Below are 20,362 nucleotides of genomic sequence, written 5' to 3' on the forward strand. Positions count from 1 at the left end.
AATAAAGGGGGACAGGATAGGATGGAAGGAAATATAGTTAAGCCTTTCACAACATGAGTATTGTGGAAGTATTTTACGTAATGATACATGTGTGACCTATGTTGAATTGCTTGTCTTCCTAGGGAGGGTGGGTGGGAAGGGAAGAGGGGAGAGAATTTGGAACACAAAGTTTTAAAAGCAGATGCTCAAAAAAAAAGATGTTTTTTCAGGCGCAGTCCTTAGCAGGCCTGCTGTAGCAGTTATCAGACTTCTCAACCCACAAAAGCCAAAAACCACGGGGCAGGTTGGCGGGTAAAGAGCAAGTTAAGAGAACGACTGGGCCCTAGCCCTAGGGGTGGCGCTTCCAGAGCTCCTGGCTCACACGCTGGGAGGAATCAAGCAGCGGTTCACAGTGCAAGGAACGCTTTGCTGGTGCAGAGACAAGCTTTGCCTTGCTCGCAATCCTTGTCTGCGGCTGCCTTTTTTGATGCTCCTTGGGAGGCTTCTGCTTGTGTTGACAGCGCAGTGGGGGTAACTTGGGCCCCGTGCAGCACCATCTTGAAAGCAGGCCTCAGGCGGTCAGCTTCACGCCGGGCATGGTGGGGCCCAGCCCGAAAGCCCACAATGACCAAACCCTCCCAGGCCTGGCCCGGCTTGGCTCGGCCCCCAAAGCATCGCGCCTGCTCGGTGGCCCCTCAGCATGGACACGGTTCCCCAGCCCGCCCCCGAGGCACCCCGTACCACCTCCTCTGGTCGGCCAGGCTCAGCAGGACCGCTCGTCAGCTCCCATCCTGGCACCCACAGCCCGCTCCCATTTAAAATATAATTTAAAAAAACAGTATGCATTCACTACCAGCCTGGTACCGCTTATCCCTGACACCCCCAGCCCCACACCCAAACATGACATTTGCCACAGAGACCCAAAGAAAGAGAGAACAGGACCACCGAGGGCGCGACCCAACGAAAGAAGATGCCGAGCGAGTGTGCGCATGCGCGCACGCACGCGAGCGTCGGCGTGGTGGCGCACCAGCGGCTGCGGCGGGGGGCGTGCCAGAGACGTGGGGGGGTGGGGTGGCAGCGCGACAAAGGCAGGCAGAGGTGCAAGGGCTAGAGAGGCGGGCGGGCGAGAGAGAGGTGGGCGAGAGCCCTAGAGTCCAAGAGGCCAAGGGCGAGAGCCGGAGAGCTAGACAGGACATGCCTGGCGTGCGCAGGGCATTTACAACCGCAAGTCCTCCACCAGCTATCGTCCTACCAAGAGTTGTGCCAAAAACTCGGAATTTTCTAATATAAGGAGGTTGCTGGACCCCCAAGCCCCCGTCCCCCGCTCCCCCCCCATGGGGGCCAGAAACAGCGGGGTATTTTAACAAGCTACCTTGGAGAGGGGGGAACAAACTAAGGGACTGATGCTGTCCCCCCCGCCTTCTTAATTTTCTTAATAAGGGAGCCAATTTCTTGAAAATAAATCAAGTTTTTTGGAGCGCTGACAAAACCTTTTCACAACTGGCAATTCATTCGAGTGTCCAGGACGTGGCAGTGCCTCAAAGACCACATTTCAGGTAAGACTTTTCCCCCTCCTGTCCCCCACCCCACCAGCCCGGCCGTGCGGCCAGCTGCGGAGACCTCCCCCACCCCACACACACTCACACTCACTCACTCACACACACACACACACAGTTTCTTTCCGGTGCCATGGAGATGCAGGCCCTGTGAAGTTCGGAAGTTTATAGGATGGCAGCGTTCCGTGCTACTGTTGAGGGCACGGTCTCTGGGAGCCCCCTTGAATTCTCCTTGAATCTTCCAACTAGATCTGGTCTTCCCCAGAGACTATAGCCTCACATTATCATTAGGCCCAGATCTCTACCTAAACCATGCCCTCTATTGTTCCTATAGATATGCATGCCTTCAGCCACTTCCCACCCTTCATTCCATTCTCTTGGTTCCTGGACTCTGACCTCATCTCTCCTTAGACTCCTCCTCAGGACCCTCCCTAAACCCCTCCTCTAGTCACCCCAGACCACCCCTCAATCCCTCCCACAATCTTTGTGTATATAATCTCCATCTTGTCTCCATGAAGGGGCTCAGGTTTAATCTAGCTCAGTAGATTCAATCTGGCCCGCTTGTGAAAAGGGTGGGATTTCTTAAGACAACCCATTATGGTGAATCCCTAATAAACTTTCTCTTTTCCCTTGGCTGAGAAGGCTTGAGTCGAATTCTTTCGGCAGGACCCGGCGTGTAGGTATTTTGGGGTCTCGAGCACCCCTAAAAACTTACAGTTCCCCTAACAATCATCATTTTTACTTAAACCTCTTCACTACAAAAGATCTCTGCAGAAGAGGGGAGGAACAGAGGGAAAGAGGCAGGACTTGTGGCTAGGTTTGAATAAAAAGAATATTCAAAATGCCTTATTCAACTATGCTAGCAAAACTGAGAACACAAAAGAAATGAGGAATAGTTTCTAATATTTAATATACAGATTTTCAGAAGACCGGATAGAGGTTTAAATAACCCAAGTTCACAAAAAGAAATTAGCTACAAAGGAGATGTGGGTAGGAGAGGGGGAAAGAACCTCTTGGTCCCAACAAACATTTAGAAAAAATAGTACCCATACTTCAAAAATTATTCTCCAAAACTCAGGAAGAAAGTACTAACAATTTTTTTTATGAGACAAATATAGTCCTAATTACCTAAAATAAAGATAAAATAACAGAAGAAAAACATGGTGACTAAAACTTTTTAAACAACAATCCTATCAAAGATTAATCGCTACAGAGAAAGAAGTGCTAAAACCCTATGAAGTTTAGACATAGAAAGTCCTTCCTTCTATCTAAAACCAAAAGCAAGCATCATATGCAATGCTAAAATCTTTTCGAATACAGGAGTGGAAACAAGTATGCCTTTTCTCACCACTATTAGTTGATTAATGGTCCCCTGGACATGCTAACATACAAGACTAACATATTCTGTGCCACGCACTGTGATAGGTGCTTAACAAATATTGTCTCATTTGATCCATACAACAACCCTGGGAGGTAGGTGGTCTTATTATCCCCATTTTACAGTTGAAGTCACACAGCCAGTTAAGCATCTGAGGCTAGATTTGAACTCATATTCCTAACTCCGGGTTCAGTGCTCTATTCATTGTACCACCTACCTGCCCAGTACCTCATTTGATACACAGTACACCTCTGGGAAGTGGGTGCTATTATTATCTTCATTTTACAGTTGAGGAAACAGAGAAAAAGTTTAACTTGCCCAAGGACACATAGCTAGTAGGTGTCCAGAGATGGATTTGAACTCAGTTCTTCCTAACTCCAAGCCTAGTGCTTTATCTGCTGTGCCATCTACCTGCAGAGAAAGAAATTGAGGGCATAGAGATAGGTAAAGAGGAGATAAAACTTTAACTGATGATATGATAGTATACTTGGAAAATCCTAGGGAATCAGCAAAGATCCTAATAGGGACAATAGCTTCAGCAAAGTTACAAGATACAAAATAAACCCTAAAAAGTCAATAGGATTTCTTTATAACAATAATATAACCTAAAGGGCAAAAATAGAAAGGGAAATCCTATTCCAAATAACTATAAAATTATCTGGAGATTAGCCTACCAACACACACAAAGGACATGTATAGATTTAATTATCAAGTGCTCCTTTAAAAAAATACATAAATAGCTGGAGGAATATTCAGTGCTCATGGATATGTTGTGACAATAGCTCCTTATTTAACTTCTGGGAAAATGAGAAAGCCATCTGGCAGAAATTAGGCTTAGACCAACATCTTGCACCATATTCCATGTATATTCTACATAAACTTTAATATAAATGATCAAACTACAAAAAAATTAGTGCGGAAGTAAACCATATACCTCTCACAGTTATGAGTAGGATATGCATTCATAACTGGACAAGACATAGAGGCAATTAAAAAAAGATAAAATAGATAACTTTTATTAAATAAAACTAAAAGGCTTCTTTCTGCACAGACAAAATTAATGCACCTAGGATAAGAAAGGAAGTGGTCAAATGGGAAAAAAAAGTTTGTATCAATTCCTCTGATAAGGGTTTGGAATCCATGATACATAAACAATTACATATATACACACAGACACATATGCATATGTGTGTGTATGTGTGTATCTCAAATACCCATTCCCCAACAAATAAATATGGGGCAGCTAGATGATGCAGTGGATAGAGTACTAGAGCTGGAGTCAAGAAGACTCATCTTTGTGAGTTCGAATCTGGCTTCAGAAATTTACTAGCCGTGTGATCCTGGGCAAGTCACTTGACCCTATTTGCTTCTCTTCCTCCTCTGTAAGAGGAGCTGGCGAAGGAAAAGACAAATCACTCCAGTATTCCAAGAAAACCCCAAATGGGGTCACAAAGAGTCAGACATGACTGAAACAGCTGAACAACAACAGATAAATGATCAAAGGATATCAACAAAAAGTTCTCAGAAGAATTACAAAGTATTCACAACCATATGGGAGAATGCTCAAAATCACTAAGAAAAATACATGTCAAAATAATCATAAAGTTTCACCTGTCACCTTGAAAATTGACAAAGATGACAGAAAATGACAATAGTCAAGGAAAGGTGGTAGAATGGCAGGCACACTAATTGTTGGTGAAGTTGTGAAATGGTACAATCATTTTGGAAATCAATTTGGAGTAATGCAAATAAAGTGACTAAAATGTTCATATCCTTTGAACCAGACTCTCCATTACTAGGCTTATGCCCCAAGGCATAATGTTATTATGACTTCATCAATAAGAAAAAAGTCTATATATACACCAAAATATTTACAGCAGCACTTTTTATAATAACATAGAACTCTGTTTTCTGCAGTATACATGGAAATGTTCTTTTTTATCTTCTCATTTTGTATTTAAGTTTAAAATGAACAAAAAACTTAATAGCAAAGAATTTGAAACAAAGCAGATGCCCATCAAATGGGGGAATAGCTTTGTCATACATGATTGTAATAGAATATTATTGTGCTGTAAAAAGTGATATGTGATACTGAGAAGCATGAAAAGGTCTACATGAACTAATGCAGAGTGAAGGAGAGCCAAAAAACTCATATACATGATAATTACAACAATGTAAAAGGAAAGAATAACCAAACACCAAAAAGTAAATGTAACAAAATTACAAAGATCAAATATGATTTGAATGAACAGACTGAGAGGACACCCCCAACTAAACACCTTTGTGAGGGTAGAAGGTCCACAGGTATTATATATAATATGTGTTTTTGGATTTTTTCAATATTTCAGTAAGTTTGCTGATTTTTTTTTCATCCTCAAAAAGTACTATTTGCTATATGGGATGTCTCAGAGGGAGAGGAATACTAGGAATAATTATGATGATATTTTTAAAAATCAATAAAATCTTATCTTTTTACAAAGAAAGTTAATGTAATCTTTTCTCTGCAGATGATGTTTGAACAATTTCTTCAATGATCGACTGAGGTTCCATTTTAACTGAAGGCGCACATAAATCATGATATTTATAGCATTTCATCTGACTAAGAATTAATCAATGCCTAGGGAAATTTAAGATCTACCCCAAAGCTTTCCTTTACAAAATACACTTGCAACATTTCCCTCTGACGTGCAATCTCTTATGTATGATATATGGGACAACAAGCAACAGAAGACTTACACACTGACATTCATAGTAATTCTCCATGATGTAATTTTTGTAAAGCTTTTAGTGTGCTATTACGACAAAAGGATTTCCCACACTCACAGAGTTTCTTCTATGTGCTTTCTCTTATATACAAGATAGTGGTATACAACTGAAGGCTTTCCCACAGTGCTGGGAAAATCTGTCACACTAGGTTGTGGACTTTACTCAACCACCAATTCATGTATTTAGAGTGTTCCTTTACTTTTTGATATGACGTTGGATGAAATATTGAGGGAGGTTCTTTTGAATTGGTTTAATATTATTTTTAACATTACTTAGAGAGTATCTCATCAATGTGAATTCCTTGGTGACCAGTGAGGGTTCTCTTACCTATGGAAGCTATGCCATACTGATGAATCATATAGCTTAACATCAGTGAGATTGTTGTGTTTGTCCTTTGTTTTTTGAAGAGGACCATGACATCAGGAAAATGATGCCATGACTTGAAGTGAATTGGATTTGAAAGTGAGACAGGGCTCTGCAGGGTCACCAGCCTCACTTTCTCCTCCAGAGCCATCTGGGTCTAGTGGCCTGATAATTCATCAGGATGACTGGAGATGGCCCAGGGTGCAACCTTTTCAGGTTCTCACTTTGAGTGAAGTAAGGGCCATTCAGTGAATAGGCCTCTTTAAGAAGGGGTGGCCCCTTTAATTAGAAAAAAGAGGAAAAAAATCAAACTGGGAGGGGAAGACCCTCAGGGTTGCTAATCAAAAGAGAAACCATTACCACTGACATTCACTCTGAACCAAAAGGGCCCAAATTATAGCCATTAAGTGGAGCTTGGGCAGGGTCCTATTGTGGTCTGGTTTATGAGATTCAGAAAAAAGAAAGGAAGGAAGGAAGGAATCTAGCCAGTAAATCCCAGATTAACTGGGGAGCTTCCAGCCATCAAAATTTACCTCCTTTTGGGGAGGAGAGGGAGAGGTTGAGCTAAGTTACCCAACTGGCTGGGTCCCCATTCAGGCAGTTCAAACTATTTGCAGGTTGTATTGTTGAATAGCAAGGCTATAATTTAAAAGTTTGTTCATAATATTTCCCCCTAATGTGGGTTCTCTATCAAGGAAAGCCTGAGACTCTCCTAATAGCTATGCCACAAATTACATTTATATGGTTTCTGTTATGACTTATCTAGAATAGAAAGCATGACTTACAAATGAAGGCTTTACCTAAACTAACATTTATTTCTCCCCTGGTGTTCAACAAGTGTTTTATTCTTTTAAAAACTTCCCCACCCTCTTCCAACTCCTTACTTTTCCTCATTGTGAATGATCGACAAGGGTTATGTTTCTTGTAAAAAAAATTCCCACATTATTTCCATTCCTAGCATTTGTAATGTGAATGGTCATTAACCAGAGTTTTCTTGCAGTGAAAACTATCCCACATCCATAAAGCTTATCACTATCAATTCTGTGGAGTTGAATGTTAGATCTATGATAAAAAGTTCCTTACTCGTTAATTTCATCATATTCCGCCTCAGTATGTGTTAACCGATGTCGAGACAAGCCTGAGTTCCATATAAAGACTTCCCCACACACCTGACACGCATATGGTTTTTTTCTGCTGTGAGTTCTATAATGTACTACAACATATGACTTACGAAGGAAAGTTTTCCCACATTGATTACATGCGTAGGGTTTCTCACCAGTATGAATTTTCTTATGTTCAACAAGGTTTCTGTTTCGTGTAAAAATTTTCCCACATACATCACATTCATGTCTTTCCTTCACTCCAGAGTGAATTTTCTGGTGATCAACAAGGGTTCTCTTTCTTGTAAAAGTTTCCCCACAATCTTTACATTCATATACCTTTTCCCCAGTGTGAATTCTCTGGTGAGAAACAAGGCTCCTGTTCTTTCTGAATGATTTACCACACTCTTTACATTCAAATAGTTTTTCTTTTGAGTGAACTCTCTGGTGCTGAACAAGGGATCTGCTTCTTGAAAATGTTTTCTCACACTCATTACATCTATAGGGTCTCTCTCCAGTATGAATTCTCTGATGATCAACAAGGTTTCCTTTTCTTGTAAAAGTTTTACCACACTGTTTACATTCATGGTGATTTGGCCTAGCTCGGATGCTTACATATGGACTAAAGACTGACATGTGACTGAAAGTTTCCCCACACACATTATGTTCATACAAATTTTTATCACTGTGTATCATCTGGTGAATAAGGGAGTGGGAAATTCCACCAAGGCCATCCACACCATAATCATTATATTCTTGCCTTTGTTCATTCTCTGATGAAAAATTTTGTTCAGTTATCTGATTTTGACTAAGCCCTGGCATGAGGCTGGAAGCTTTCCCATCCTCATCACATTTATCAGCTCTCTCCTCATTCTGTTCCAACTGTTCCTTATATTTATAGACTTCCTCTTGTTTAGGAATTTTTTGATAAATACTAAGGTTTGAACTAACATGTTCCCCCAGATTCTCATCTGTCTCCTCTGTGGTAGTTTCTGTTTCCTTGACTACCACATACTCAGAATCTCCTTCCTCTACCTTCACTCTTTCCAGTGTGGGATTTCCCAACTGCCTCTCCCACCCAGCCTTCTCTTTACAAGATGGTCTAACCTCAGGTTGATCAGAAACATTGCTCTGGACATTTCCCAATGCTGTTGCTGGTGATTCTTCAGAAATTTCTTGCTTTACAGTAGTCAATTTCTCTTTCTCAAATTTGACTTTATCACCTAAAACAAAAAGAAATTCAAGAAAAAACATTTGTTTCCTATGTTAAAGAATGGAAAATATATAAAATAATACTCAAATATCCTATTACAATAGGAATGCATGGCTTTCATTCCACAAAAAAAAAAGAGCCTTAAGAGGCAAGAAAGTAAAAAATATCATGGACAAAATACTGAGAAGAGAGTTATTCAATAAGAATTTCTGGAAAAATGGGATATTAGTTTAGGAAAAACTAGGTTACATTCATATGTCCTACAATAAATCACACTTAAGTTCCAAATGGCTCCATAGATAGAGAGATAAAGAGATATGCTACAGACATATATGTACATATAAGCATATATAATTTAAAAGAAAAGGGAATGATACGTTTATCACAATTGTGTAAATATGGAAAATGCATATATGAGTAGAAGAAATCATAAGAAACAAAATAGTTGAACTTTAGCTTTTTAAAAATAATTTTGCACAATAAAAGGTCATGCATCAAAATTAAAAAGTAGAGAAATCTTTGCAGCAAATTTTGTGGTAAAAATCATTTACAAGAGTAAACTCTATTATTCAAAAAGCATTGAACAGATGTTATCAAAGGAAGAAACACAAATTGTTGATACACACCTAGCTTCCTCCAAGTGCCAGCTAGAAACCCATCTCCTACAGGAAGCCTTTCCCAACCTCTCCTAATTCTAGTGCCTTCCCTCTGTTAATTATTTCCTACTTATCCTGTACATAGCTTGTTTGTATATACTTGTTTGTTCTCTCCCCAGTTCTATTATGAGCTCCTTAAGAGCAGAGACTATCTTTTGCCCCTTTTGGTATTACCCGTGCTTAGCACAATGCCTGGCACTTCATAGGCACTTAACAAATGTTTATTGATTGAGGATATTCTGTATCCCATTTACAAATTTCCATGTCATTCAAATATAATTTTTCCCCATTATGTTAACTCTATATGTTCCTTTATTTTTCTGTTGGATTTATCTAGTGTTGAAAAAGGAATATTAATATTAAAATCTACTACTATTATTATGTTCTCCCTGTATTGATAATGTGTATAGATTTCCTCATCACTATGATGGATTTGGCTTTCTGGTGTTTGAATAAATGTTTTGGTTTCATCTTCAATGAAGAGAGTCTGTTATATTTTGCGATTCAAACCTGGAAATATGCCAGCATATTCATAGCAGCCACTGTGGGTATACCCCAAAGCTCTGTCCTATACCTTTTCTTTTCTCTCTATACTCTTTTCATATACATGACCTCATCAGCTCCCGTGAGTTCTGTTATCATCTAAATTCAGATGATTTTCAGATCTATACGTTTAGGTCTAGTCTCTCTCTTGAGTTCTAGTCCTACATCACAAATAGCCTATTAGACACCTAGAACTAGATATCCCATTTGGATCTCAAATTCAACATGTCTAAAACTCCACTCTTCTGAACTTGCTTATAACTGTTAAGAGAATCACTAACCTTCCATTCACCCAGACTCCTCCTTAGTGCCTCTTTCTGCATAACTAATGAGTTGCCAAATACTTAACCTTTAAATTCCCACACTGTTTCTCATACATCTCTTTCTCTGCATTTATGTAGTGGCCACCTTCATTCACGCCTTCATCACCTCTCACCAGGACTATTAACAATGGCCTCCAATTTGGCCTCCCCACTCCAATATATTCTCCTAAAGAGTGGGTCTGACCATATCAACCCCCTACTCAATAAACTCCAGAGGCTCCCTGTCACTTCTAGGATAAAATATAAACTCCTTTGGCATTTAAAGCACTTCACAACCTGGTCCCTTCCCATCAGTCATCACATTACTCCCCTCCACATACTCTGGTCCAGTCACACTGACCTACTTGCTGCTCCATCTCTAGTATCCATGCCTTTGCACTGGCTGTCCCCCATTCATAGAATGCTTTCTATCCATATTTCTGCCTTTTGGAATCTCTGGTTTCGTTCAAGAATCAGCTAAGCACTCCCTCTAACAGGAGTCCTTTCTTGGTGACCCTCCTTGCCCTGCTCCACGAGCTGCTACTGCCTTCCCATCTAAAAATACCTTTTGTCTGTTTTCTGTGTGCTTTTTATTTGTCTATATGTATACATGTTGTCCTACCCCTTACAATATTAAGGAAAGAACTTGGAGATTTTTGCCTTTCATCTCCAGCACTGAGCACAGTGCCTGATATAGTAAGCAGTTAGTGTTACTGAGTGATCATTTCATGTGAAACAAGGATTACCAAAGGTTTGCAAATGATGATGAAGGGAATGCTACGCATAACTCCATTTCTTTAGCAGTTTAAAGTCTACCAAGTGCTTTCTTGTGAGGCAGATGATGTAAGAATTATTAGCTCTTTCTCTTTAAGGAAATGAAGGATCAAAGAAGTAGAAGTGACTTGCCCACAATCACACACCTAATAAGTGGCAGAGCCAGTATTTGAACGCAGGACTTCTAGAATAGGGAAGGCAAGGGGACCCACTACTCACCCAAAAAGTGAGTTACCAAAACATGAGAGTGTTCCCAGTTACTGTACAAATATCTAATAAAGGACAGTGTGGGGCTTGAAGTCAAAAAGGAGTTGAATCTTTTGTTGGCACTATGCCAGAGTGCCATGCTTACTTGGGTGGGTGACAGGATTCAACCGCCACAAGAATGGGAACCTTATGGTTTAACTTCCTTCTTGATTTTGTTTAGTTAGCTATTTCTCACGTATCAATTCTCACAGTTTTTAGTCTATGGGTGATTTTCACAAAATGAAAAATAACAGCTCCTGTTTCTATTATGCTTTGTAAACCTTAAAATACTTTTTCCACAGCAACTTTGAGACATAGTTGATGAAAGTACTGTGATTCCCATTTTAGAATTAAATAACCAAGGCTCAGCATTTGCCTAAAGGAACAGAGTAATTGTCAGAGCTGGGATGTGAACCCATGCAGCAGCTCCATGCCGTATTCTCTTTCTAATACGCTCAATGCGTCAAAGAAAAGGGGAAAACTGGAAGAGTTTTCCTCACTCACCTGTACGAGCAAGCCTCTGCCCTCTGGCCTGAGCTTCCTGCAGATTCCCAGATACTTGCTCCAGCTTAGACGTCACAAGAGGTTCAGGAAATAGATATGCTGTTCAGGAAGAGAAAAAAGGGCTAGGCTAGAGCATGGTATCATCCTGCTGTATCCCAAAGCCTGATCCAGGGGAAAGGGCAAGAAAGAAGTGGAGTGCTTCCTGAGAAACCCTGGAAAGAAGGCCCAGAGGAAGGTGAAGGAACCTAGAGAAGGGGGTTCAAGGCTTTTTTTTTTTAACCAAGGAACAGGAATTTAAAAATCTAGGCCTTGATATACAGTTATACTTCTCTTAAGAGGATGGAAAAACTCCCAAAGTGGAGAGATCTAGACTGCAAACATATGGGTAATTTTCAGCTCACAGTCTGAGATAAGTAAGCCTTTCACAAAAAGACCAAGAATGATTGTAAAGGGAGTAGGGGTGACTGCTAAGGATTCTGAGTCACGCAGATAATTAGAATATTGCATACTTCCAGCTCCACAGAGTAAAGCCCACAGAAAAGATCACTAGAAAACAGGACACAAGGATCCTTTGCCTCACCGCAAAGGGATCATAAAGCCATTCCTGCTTGGCAAGGCATCCCCTGAGGGTGCGGGACTGCCAAATTATGACAGGAAATAAGCAGAGTAGCGCTTTCGAACAAATTCTTCATCTTTAGGTAAGAAAGAAGGTAAAGCCTTACCCAAAGATGCTACATTGCTATAATTCTCCAGCATCACGTCCTTGTACAGGGCCCTCTGAGCAGGGTCCAGACATGCCCATTCTTCCTTCTGGAAGCTTATAGCCACATCTTCAAACATCACTGCCTCCTGAAACAATATGTTCCTGATGTCCCAAGGACTGTCCCACCACTCAGTACCTATGAGGCATGAGTGCATGCAAGAACCAATGAAATGGAAAGAAAAACCCAAGAGTTCAAGCTCAGCTGCCAAGGAAGAATACTTGTATGTGGGCAAAGAACTCCTAAGATGAGGGAAGGAGCTACAGCTACAAAACCCCAGGAAGAATAAAGAAAATTGTAGCTTACCTGAGGCTTGGTTTTCAGGGACAGAGCCACCACTGCCTGGTCCCCTGTATGGGCAGGAACCTGAGAAGCAGGAAAAGCTGAAGAGAGAAGAAAGACAGCCATAAATGAGACAAAATCTGCAGCTTCCTCTCCACACCCTCCCCCCACCCCAATTAAGCCACAGAAAATCCAGAGATCCAAAAAGAAACTTATCCCAGGTTCTGACTATTGCTGATAAGAAATTATGTCTCCTGTATGCACAATAGTATTCTCTTTAGCCTTGGGGTAGGACAGTGGGTGGCTGTGGGGAGAAACCCAGGCATTAGAGAATACCCACTGAGATAATAAATAGCAGAGCCATGGCTCAAACTCAAGCTCAAATTTTAAAAAAATACTTTGAATCCAAATAAATGTATAGAATTTAGAGCTAGAAGAGACCTTAGAGATCAGTTAGTCCAAACTAATTTTAAGCAGAGAACCAAAAAGTTTAAGGGCCTTTCCTGAGGTCACATAAGCAGTAAGTTACAGTGCCAGGATTAGAACCCAGGTCCTCTGATACAAATCTAGGATCCTTTCCATTACAACTGTAATGAGTTTCAGCATACTGTGCAAAATAACATATACAGGGAGCTTCAAAGTGTGTCATGAAAAGATGCAGAGAGGGTTGCCTTAGAACCTCCTTTGGATGAAGACCATCCTCAGGGAATCCAAGCTGGAAGGAGTTCACAAGAACAATGAAGCAGGCCTGCAATTGGAAGAGGCAGTGAGAAGGGAAGAGGTTCCAAAATAAAGGTGAACCAGTAGACCAGTGTGAGAGTAAGACATTGGGTCAGGGATGGTACCGTTCAGAGGATCCTTGACGTGGATCATCTTTGTGTCACAAGCAGAGTCCAGGTGGGTCCCAGGGGAAGGGCTGCCACAAAGAGGTGGAACAGAAAGAGCTGCCAGAGACGCTGTCCCCGTCCATGGCACATCCTGTCCTTGGGCATGGGCTGAGACCTAGAGACAAAGAGAGAAAGTTGAGCCTGTGAGGTAATCATTGTGGGAACAGAAACCTAAATCTCAGCGGAGGAACTTTCTTTGTTGTCTGACTGTTCCTTAATCTCTCTTATTGGCTCATCACACATTTCACGTCCCTTAACTGTGAGTGTTCCCCAAGGATATGTCCTAGGTTCTCTTGTCTCTACATTCTCTTGAGTCAAGAGTGGGACAAAGAAAGCCATGACTTCAGACAAGGGAGTTCACCATGAGCTCCCAAAATCAGAGGAGGCAGCCCAAAAGAAGGCATGGAGCCAGGGCGGGCAGGACTTCATCCAGCTCCTTCTTGCTCCTTAATTTGTCCTGCTTCTACCTTGTTTGTAATGCAGTTATTTGCATGTCTCTCCCATTAGATTGTGATCTCCTTGAGAGCAGGGTCTGGTTTTTGTATTCCTTGCTCTTAGCACAGGACTTGGCACAGAGTGGGTGCTTAATATGACTGACCAACTCAGAAAAATGGAAGGAAGAGAATACATTCCAGGTGAGGGGAGTGACTGGTACAGAATCACAGAGGGAAGAGGACACAAAATACATATGGGCAACTGAGTAAAAGCAACATTGGCTCCAATTTCTGCAACACTTTAAGTGTACAAAGTGCTTTCTTCACAGTGATCTTGTGAGAGTAGATTTCTAATAAATGATGAAAGGAACCTTAAGGATCATCTAGTCCAGTCTCATTTTACAAGAGAAATTGAGGCTGCATGAAAGACCACTAGATTTGGAGTCAGGAAACCTAGATGACCTTTCCTATAAAACTCACAAAGATTAAATGACCAGGTTAAGGTTATACAGATAATATAAGTATTAACCCCATTTTAAAGATGAGAAAACCAAATCTCTGGGAAGGGAAACAAACTGGCTAAGGTCACACAGAAAGTGAAATGCCCACACTGGGATGTGAACTCCAATAGCTCAATGCTGGGATTCCATTACATCATTCTGCCCCTGCAGGAGATCAGTCTGTCTACAGCAGAAATAGATATAGGGGAAAACTGGGAAATGAGACTGAAAAAGGTGGTCAAAGGCCAGGCTAAGAACATGTGCTCATAGGTGCATGCAGGGAGAATGGGAAATAGAAGAAAAGAAAGACAGGAATCTATGAAGAGAGCAGCTGTAGTATACCAGCTGCAAATAAGGGCTCAAACTAGGGTGGTGACACTGGGGATAAAAAGGATGAGTTCAAACCAAAAAAGCAACAATGAAAACAACTTAAAGACTTAAGTTTTTATGAAGAAAAGGGAGGTAATTATGGTATTGTAGAAAGAACCCTGTTTAGATTCAGAGCAGTAATAACAACTCCAGGCCCAGTGCTCTAACCACAGTGCCACCTACCTCAGAAGACTTTAGTTTGAATCCCCAACTCTGCCACTTTCGTAGTTGTGCGACTTTGGGCAAGTTGCTTCAATTCTGAGCCTCGGTTTTCCCATTTATAAAACAGGGGTGCTTGCGTTACCTACCTCATAGGATTGTTATGAGAATAAAGAGAATGAGGCATGTAGGGCACTTTATAAATTATAAAATGTTAGATCACTATATCACCTGAGAGTAGTGGTATTACGTAAAAAGGAAAGATCACACTAAAATTTAGAGGTTCATGTACTAGAAGAATGATGCTACCATTATCAGAAATAAATGTGGTAGCTGAAGCTATGAAAGTAGTGGAAATTTTTAAGGGAAACAGAACAGGGAAAGGAGAGCAGGGAGCCAAGCACTAAGCCTTGAGAGCTGCAAGAAGAGGATAAATCAGAAAAGGAAGCAGGACAGTAAATGGTCCCCAAAAGCAAAGGAAAAATTTGAAGGAGACAATATTTGTGTCCAAAAGGAAGAGAGACTAAAGAGGATGAGATTTGGGGGGTGGGAGGAAAAGGCCATGGCTCTGACAATTTTTCAAGTCTTTTTTGACTTTGGGGAGAACGATTTGACTAGAGTTAATGGAAGCAATTTCTGGTCCTTTGTATTTGTCTACTGATCCAGTTCATTAAGGCAAGACCCCCCCCCCCAATATATAAATAATGCACAAAAGGCTGGACTGAATGATAACCTCTTTATTGTGCTCATATATCAGGTTTTAAATTTTGGGTATTGGCTCTGAAGAATTAAAAGCTGACGTTTATTCAGACCATGAGCCAACTTAATGGTATTTTTGCTCTGTTACCATTTGCTCTACATATACCTCAACTACCTCAGCTATTAGTCCTCTTGTCCAAGACCTCCAGTGCACTATGTGTGGAGGGGTGGGCTTTATTGTTTTAACTTTTTCAGATTTCTCAAAGAGTATATAGGTAAACAGTAACTCCTAAAACTCTACTGGGTGTGGAGGATCTGCACTGTGTCAATGAAGAAAGTGTCCACAGAAACATAATCACAGATCTTTCAGAACATTAGGATATTCTACTCGATACAAAGTATAATAAACATTACAGTTCTTGAGCAAATTTAAGATCTGATGTTCTACAATCTAAGAGCCCTCCCAGTGCTGACATGCTCCATTCCAGTAGAATATGAGTCCCCGAAAGCAGGGACTGTTTGTCTCTGTATCCCCAGTATCCATCATAGTACCTTAAATTTAGCAAGTGCTTAAAAATTCTTGTTGAATTAAATACTACAGTCCTTCATTCACTGACATGTCATTTTTAAAGTGCCAATCCTATGTAAGGGCCCTGAACTAGGCACTAGGGGTACCCAGACATTCTACTGATGAGACACAAGAACAAAGATTAATAGACACAAAGTAATTTGAGGAGGAAGAGAACACTACTTCTGACATTCAGCGTCCTCAGGTCCTTCCAGCACTGGGTTTTATGTTCTGTTGCCTGCAGCTTCCGTTTGGACACAGATCCTGGAAAGCACCCTGTAGGGTGCTCCCTGCCTTCTGCCCAGAAGTGAAAGAGTGAGTCACTGTGGGAATGGGCATAGAGAAGTAATAAAAACACTCCAGGAAAAAAGTAGCAGCTAGGGAGAGTGGAGAAATTAGGGCAGTGATGGACTCCTATTAGATAGGAGAGTCCACAGGAGAGAAGGGCCTACAGATTGAAATCTGAAAGTAGAAGCTCTTATCTTGGGGTAGTGAATCCTGTATCGTGGATTGGAGATGTGGAAAATACTTCATGTGACTCTGTCCCCAAACTGATCAAAGCAATGATAAGCTAAGACCAGATAACCACAATAAAACATTTCTACGGCACATCACATTTTTCAGAGTATTTCAGATGCAAGTGTTATTCCCATGATTTGCCCAAAGTTGCATAACTATTCAATGGTGTATAGCTAGGACTAGAAACTAGGTCTCCAGACTCTCAAATTCAAAGGCTCTTTCCACCAACCTGTACAGACCTCATCACACAAGCCACTAATGCTACTTGGAACTGGCAGTGAGCTGGCAAGTAAATCTATGATTTATTACTGCACCTTGAGTTAAAAAGGAAATGTTCTCATTGCATTCTTAGGTCCTAAGGGCTCAGGTCCAAGCAGAACAAATGTCATCAAATGAGTTACTAGGCAGGTATTGTCTCCTGCATACTTCCCAAGTCTCTCATCCCTTCCCCTTCCTCAAGGCCCCAATTACCATTCTCATTTTCTTTTCCGATCCATCAGGGTGACTCTCTATATCCTCCACAAGAGCCGCAACCTCTTCTCCACTCTCTGGATGATGTAATTGCACCCAGGTCCGGGTCTCTCCAGGTAGCATGGTCAGGAACTGCTCCATTATCAGATGCTCCAGGATCTGTTCCTTTGTGCATGTGTCTGGCTTCAGCCAACTTTGGCAGAGCTCCCGGAGTCTGACCAGGGCCTCGTGCGGCCCTGAAGTCTCTGCATAGCGCAACTGTCTGAAGAGCCGGCGGGAGAGTTCTTGTTTAGGGCTGGTGTTCTTCAGCGGATGAGATTTTGGTTCCTCCTCACCTTCTTCCTTCTTCACTGTCCAAAGCCTTTCCGAATCCAAACTTGTTTCAGTCCACTTGTCCTTTTTTTCGATCATCATCTCCACTGAGCTGACAGACTCCCTGCTGTTAGGATCTACTGAAGTTCCTAAACCTAAAGATTCAGCTTCTCCTCAAGATTAGAGCGGTGAATTATCTACCAATACACGAGGAAACACTGTTAACACAAGAAAATGATCATGTTTGAAAGCTCAGTAACGGTAATGAAGATCTAAACAGACATGACTCTGAAAGCAAAGTTCCAGGTAGAAAGACAACACTCATCACAATACATACCCCCTTCTGTAGCCCTGTGAGATAGAGAGAGGAATGTACACAGAGGCTGGAAAAGTTGGGGCAGAGTTGTGAAGGGCTTTAAAAACTAAATTGGGTAGTTTGTTTATATTTCATCCTAGATGCAATGAGAAGCCAGTGGGATTTACTGAGTAAGGGAGTGACATGGTCACACCTGCATTGAAAGAAACTCACTTTCCCAGCTGTGTTAAGGACAGAAAGGAATGGGAAAAGAACTAAGCAGAAAAACTGATGAGGAAAAGTGTTAACAGTAGCCTAGAAAAGAAGTGATAAGGGCCTCTGGGAGACAGAATCAGATGCTAAAGAGGTTATGGAAATCAAAACAGATCATATGGAGTAAGTGAGGGTGGAATTAATAATAACATAGTTCCGAATTTGGGAATCTAGACAAATTGGCGATACTTTTTACAATTCTTCTCAAACTTTGCTAAGATAAACTCCAAATTGATATTAAAGGGAATATCATAAGCAAGAAATTGATATTATCCAAATTGATATTAAAGGTAATATCATAAGCACATTAAAGCAGCAAGGGAAAAAATGATCAGCTCTATAGATATGGGAAGAGTTTATGAATAAACAAGTAATAGAGAGGATCACACAAAATGGGCAGTTTTGATGACATAAAATTTAAAAGATTTTACATAAATCCAGTAGTTAAAGATTAGAAGGGAAACGGTTAACTGGGGGGAAATATCCTCATAGCAAATTTCTCTGATAATTTATCAAGTCTCATTTCCAATATATATAAAGAACTGATTTAAATTTATAAGAATAAGAGCCATTCCCCAATTAATAAGTTGTCAAAGGATATGAAAAGGCAGTTCTCAAAAGGAAGAAACTCAAGCTATGAACAACCATATGAAAAATTGCTCCAAATCACTAATAATCAGAGAAATACAAATTAAAGAAACTCCGAAGTTCCACCTCAAATCCATCACTTTGTCAATGCTGACCAAAAAAAAAACCCATAATGGCAAATGCTGGAGGGGCTTCTGAAAAATAGGTTCACTAGCACATTATTGGTAGAGTTCTGAGTTGGTACAAAAATTGTGGTTATCAACTTGGAATTATGCCCCAAAAGATATTTTTCCCCATCAATAACTACAAGGCCTATCCCCCAAATCTCAAAAAAAAAAAAAAGAAAAAGGTTGTATAGACAGAAAAATATTTATAGCTGCTCTTTTTGTAGTAGCGAAGAACTGGAAACTAAGGTAATGCTCATCAATTGGGGAATGGCAAAACAATTTACGATATATGAATGTAACGAAGTACTATTGTGCTATGAAGAATTAATACTGTCAGAGAAACTTGAGAATATGTATATTAATTGATGAAAAAAGTGTAGTGACTAGAGCGAGGAGAAAAATTCATACTGTAACATCAATGTAAAAAAAGATAAATTTGGAAAGACCTGGTAAAACTGATCAGTGCAATAATTATCCGTGATTCCCAAGGGCTAATAAAAGAATGCTTCCCTCCTGCCTCATAACAGAAAGATAAGACTAATATGCAGCAGGAGAAAACATTATGTGTGGATATGGCCAATATGGGGATTTGTTTTGCTTGACTGAACTGATATGATAAAAAGGGTTTTGTATTTCTTTTTTCCACCATTAGGAGCAAGAATAAGGGGAAATGGGAGGGAGAAAAAATGCTTTATAATTTTAAAAAACATTTTAGAAAATAAAGATACTAAGTTAATTTAGGCCTACCATTCAGACTTGTGAATCTCTATGGATCACTAGGTTCTCTTATTCATGTGCCCCCCTGCTAAATCTCTCTAAATATGTGCCTACCCTTCCACAAGAATACTCTATGAATTGATGGGAGAGCGTGACTCATGTTTACAAGTAGAGACTGTTGTATTTTGATTTACTTCTGCTTTTGCCTTCCATTGAGTAAATGTTAGGATTATTTTTGCTCTTGCCTTCTTGTTTAGTAATTGTTTAAGAGTCAATGGTGTCAGTCCCATATCTGATTGCTTACCATCTTAGGGAGGGGGAAAGGGAGAGGGAAGAGAGGGAGGATAGGATAGAATTTGGAACTCAAAACTTTTTTAAAATGTTAAAAAATTGGGAAAAAATAGAATATTATATATTTTTTAAAAAGAGTCAGTGGTGTTATTGGGAGTGATTTTGTAGGGACTCAGGAGCTACAGTTAGAGCAGCTTCATAGTAACCAAAAACTGGAAACTAAGGGGATGCACACCCACTGGGGAATGGTTAAATTGTGGCCTATGAATTAATGGAATATTATTATGCCATAAGAAATGACAAAATGGACAGTTTCAGAGTAAACTGAAAACCTCTATGAAATGATGCAGAGTGAACAGAAACAGGAAAACAATTTAAGCACTGACAACATAGAGAAAAATAACTTTGAAAGACTTTACAACTCTGAGCAATGCAATGATAAGCAGAGTCCAGAGGACTAAAGATAAAACACACCACTCACCTCTGGCCAGAAAAGTGAGGGGCTTCAAATGCAGACTATGAAACATATATCTTTGGACACGACCAATTTGGCATTTGTTTTGCTAGATTACGCATATTTTTATGAGTTTTGTTTTTCAGGTTTTTAAATTGCTCACTCTGGGGGAAGTGGAAGAAAGTGATATTAAAAGCTTGTAAAAATAAATAAATAAGGAATGTCCAATAGTTAAC

The 20,362-nt window shown here is 40.5% G+C and overlaps 1 long non-coding RNA gene across 1 annotated transcript; it reads left to right on the plus strand.

Annotated features, from left to right (window-relative positions):
• Positions 1 to 1,022: 1,022 nt before the first annotated feature.
• On the plus strand, positions 1,023 to 18,849 carry LOC118830538. The gene is made up of 2 exons (XR_005009086.1): positions 1,023 to 1,535; positions 17,059 to 18,849. It is a non-coding gene; the product is annotated as an uncharacterized LOC118830538 (long non-coding RNA).
• The last annotated feature ends 1,513 nt before the right edge of the window (positions 18,850 to 20,362 follow it).

Source organism: Trichosurus vulpecula, chromosome 9, assembly GCF_011100635.1.
Source record: "Trichosurus vulpecula isolate mTriVul1 chromosome 9, mTriVul1.pri, whole genome shotgun sequence".
Lineage (NCBI taxonomy): Eukaryota > Metazoa > Chordata > Mammalia > Diprotodontia > Phalangeridae > Trichosurus > Trichosurus vulpecula.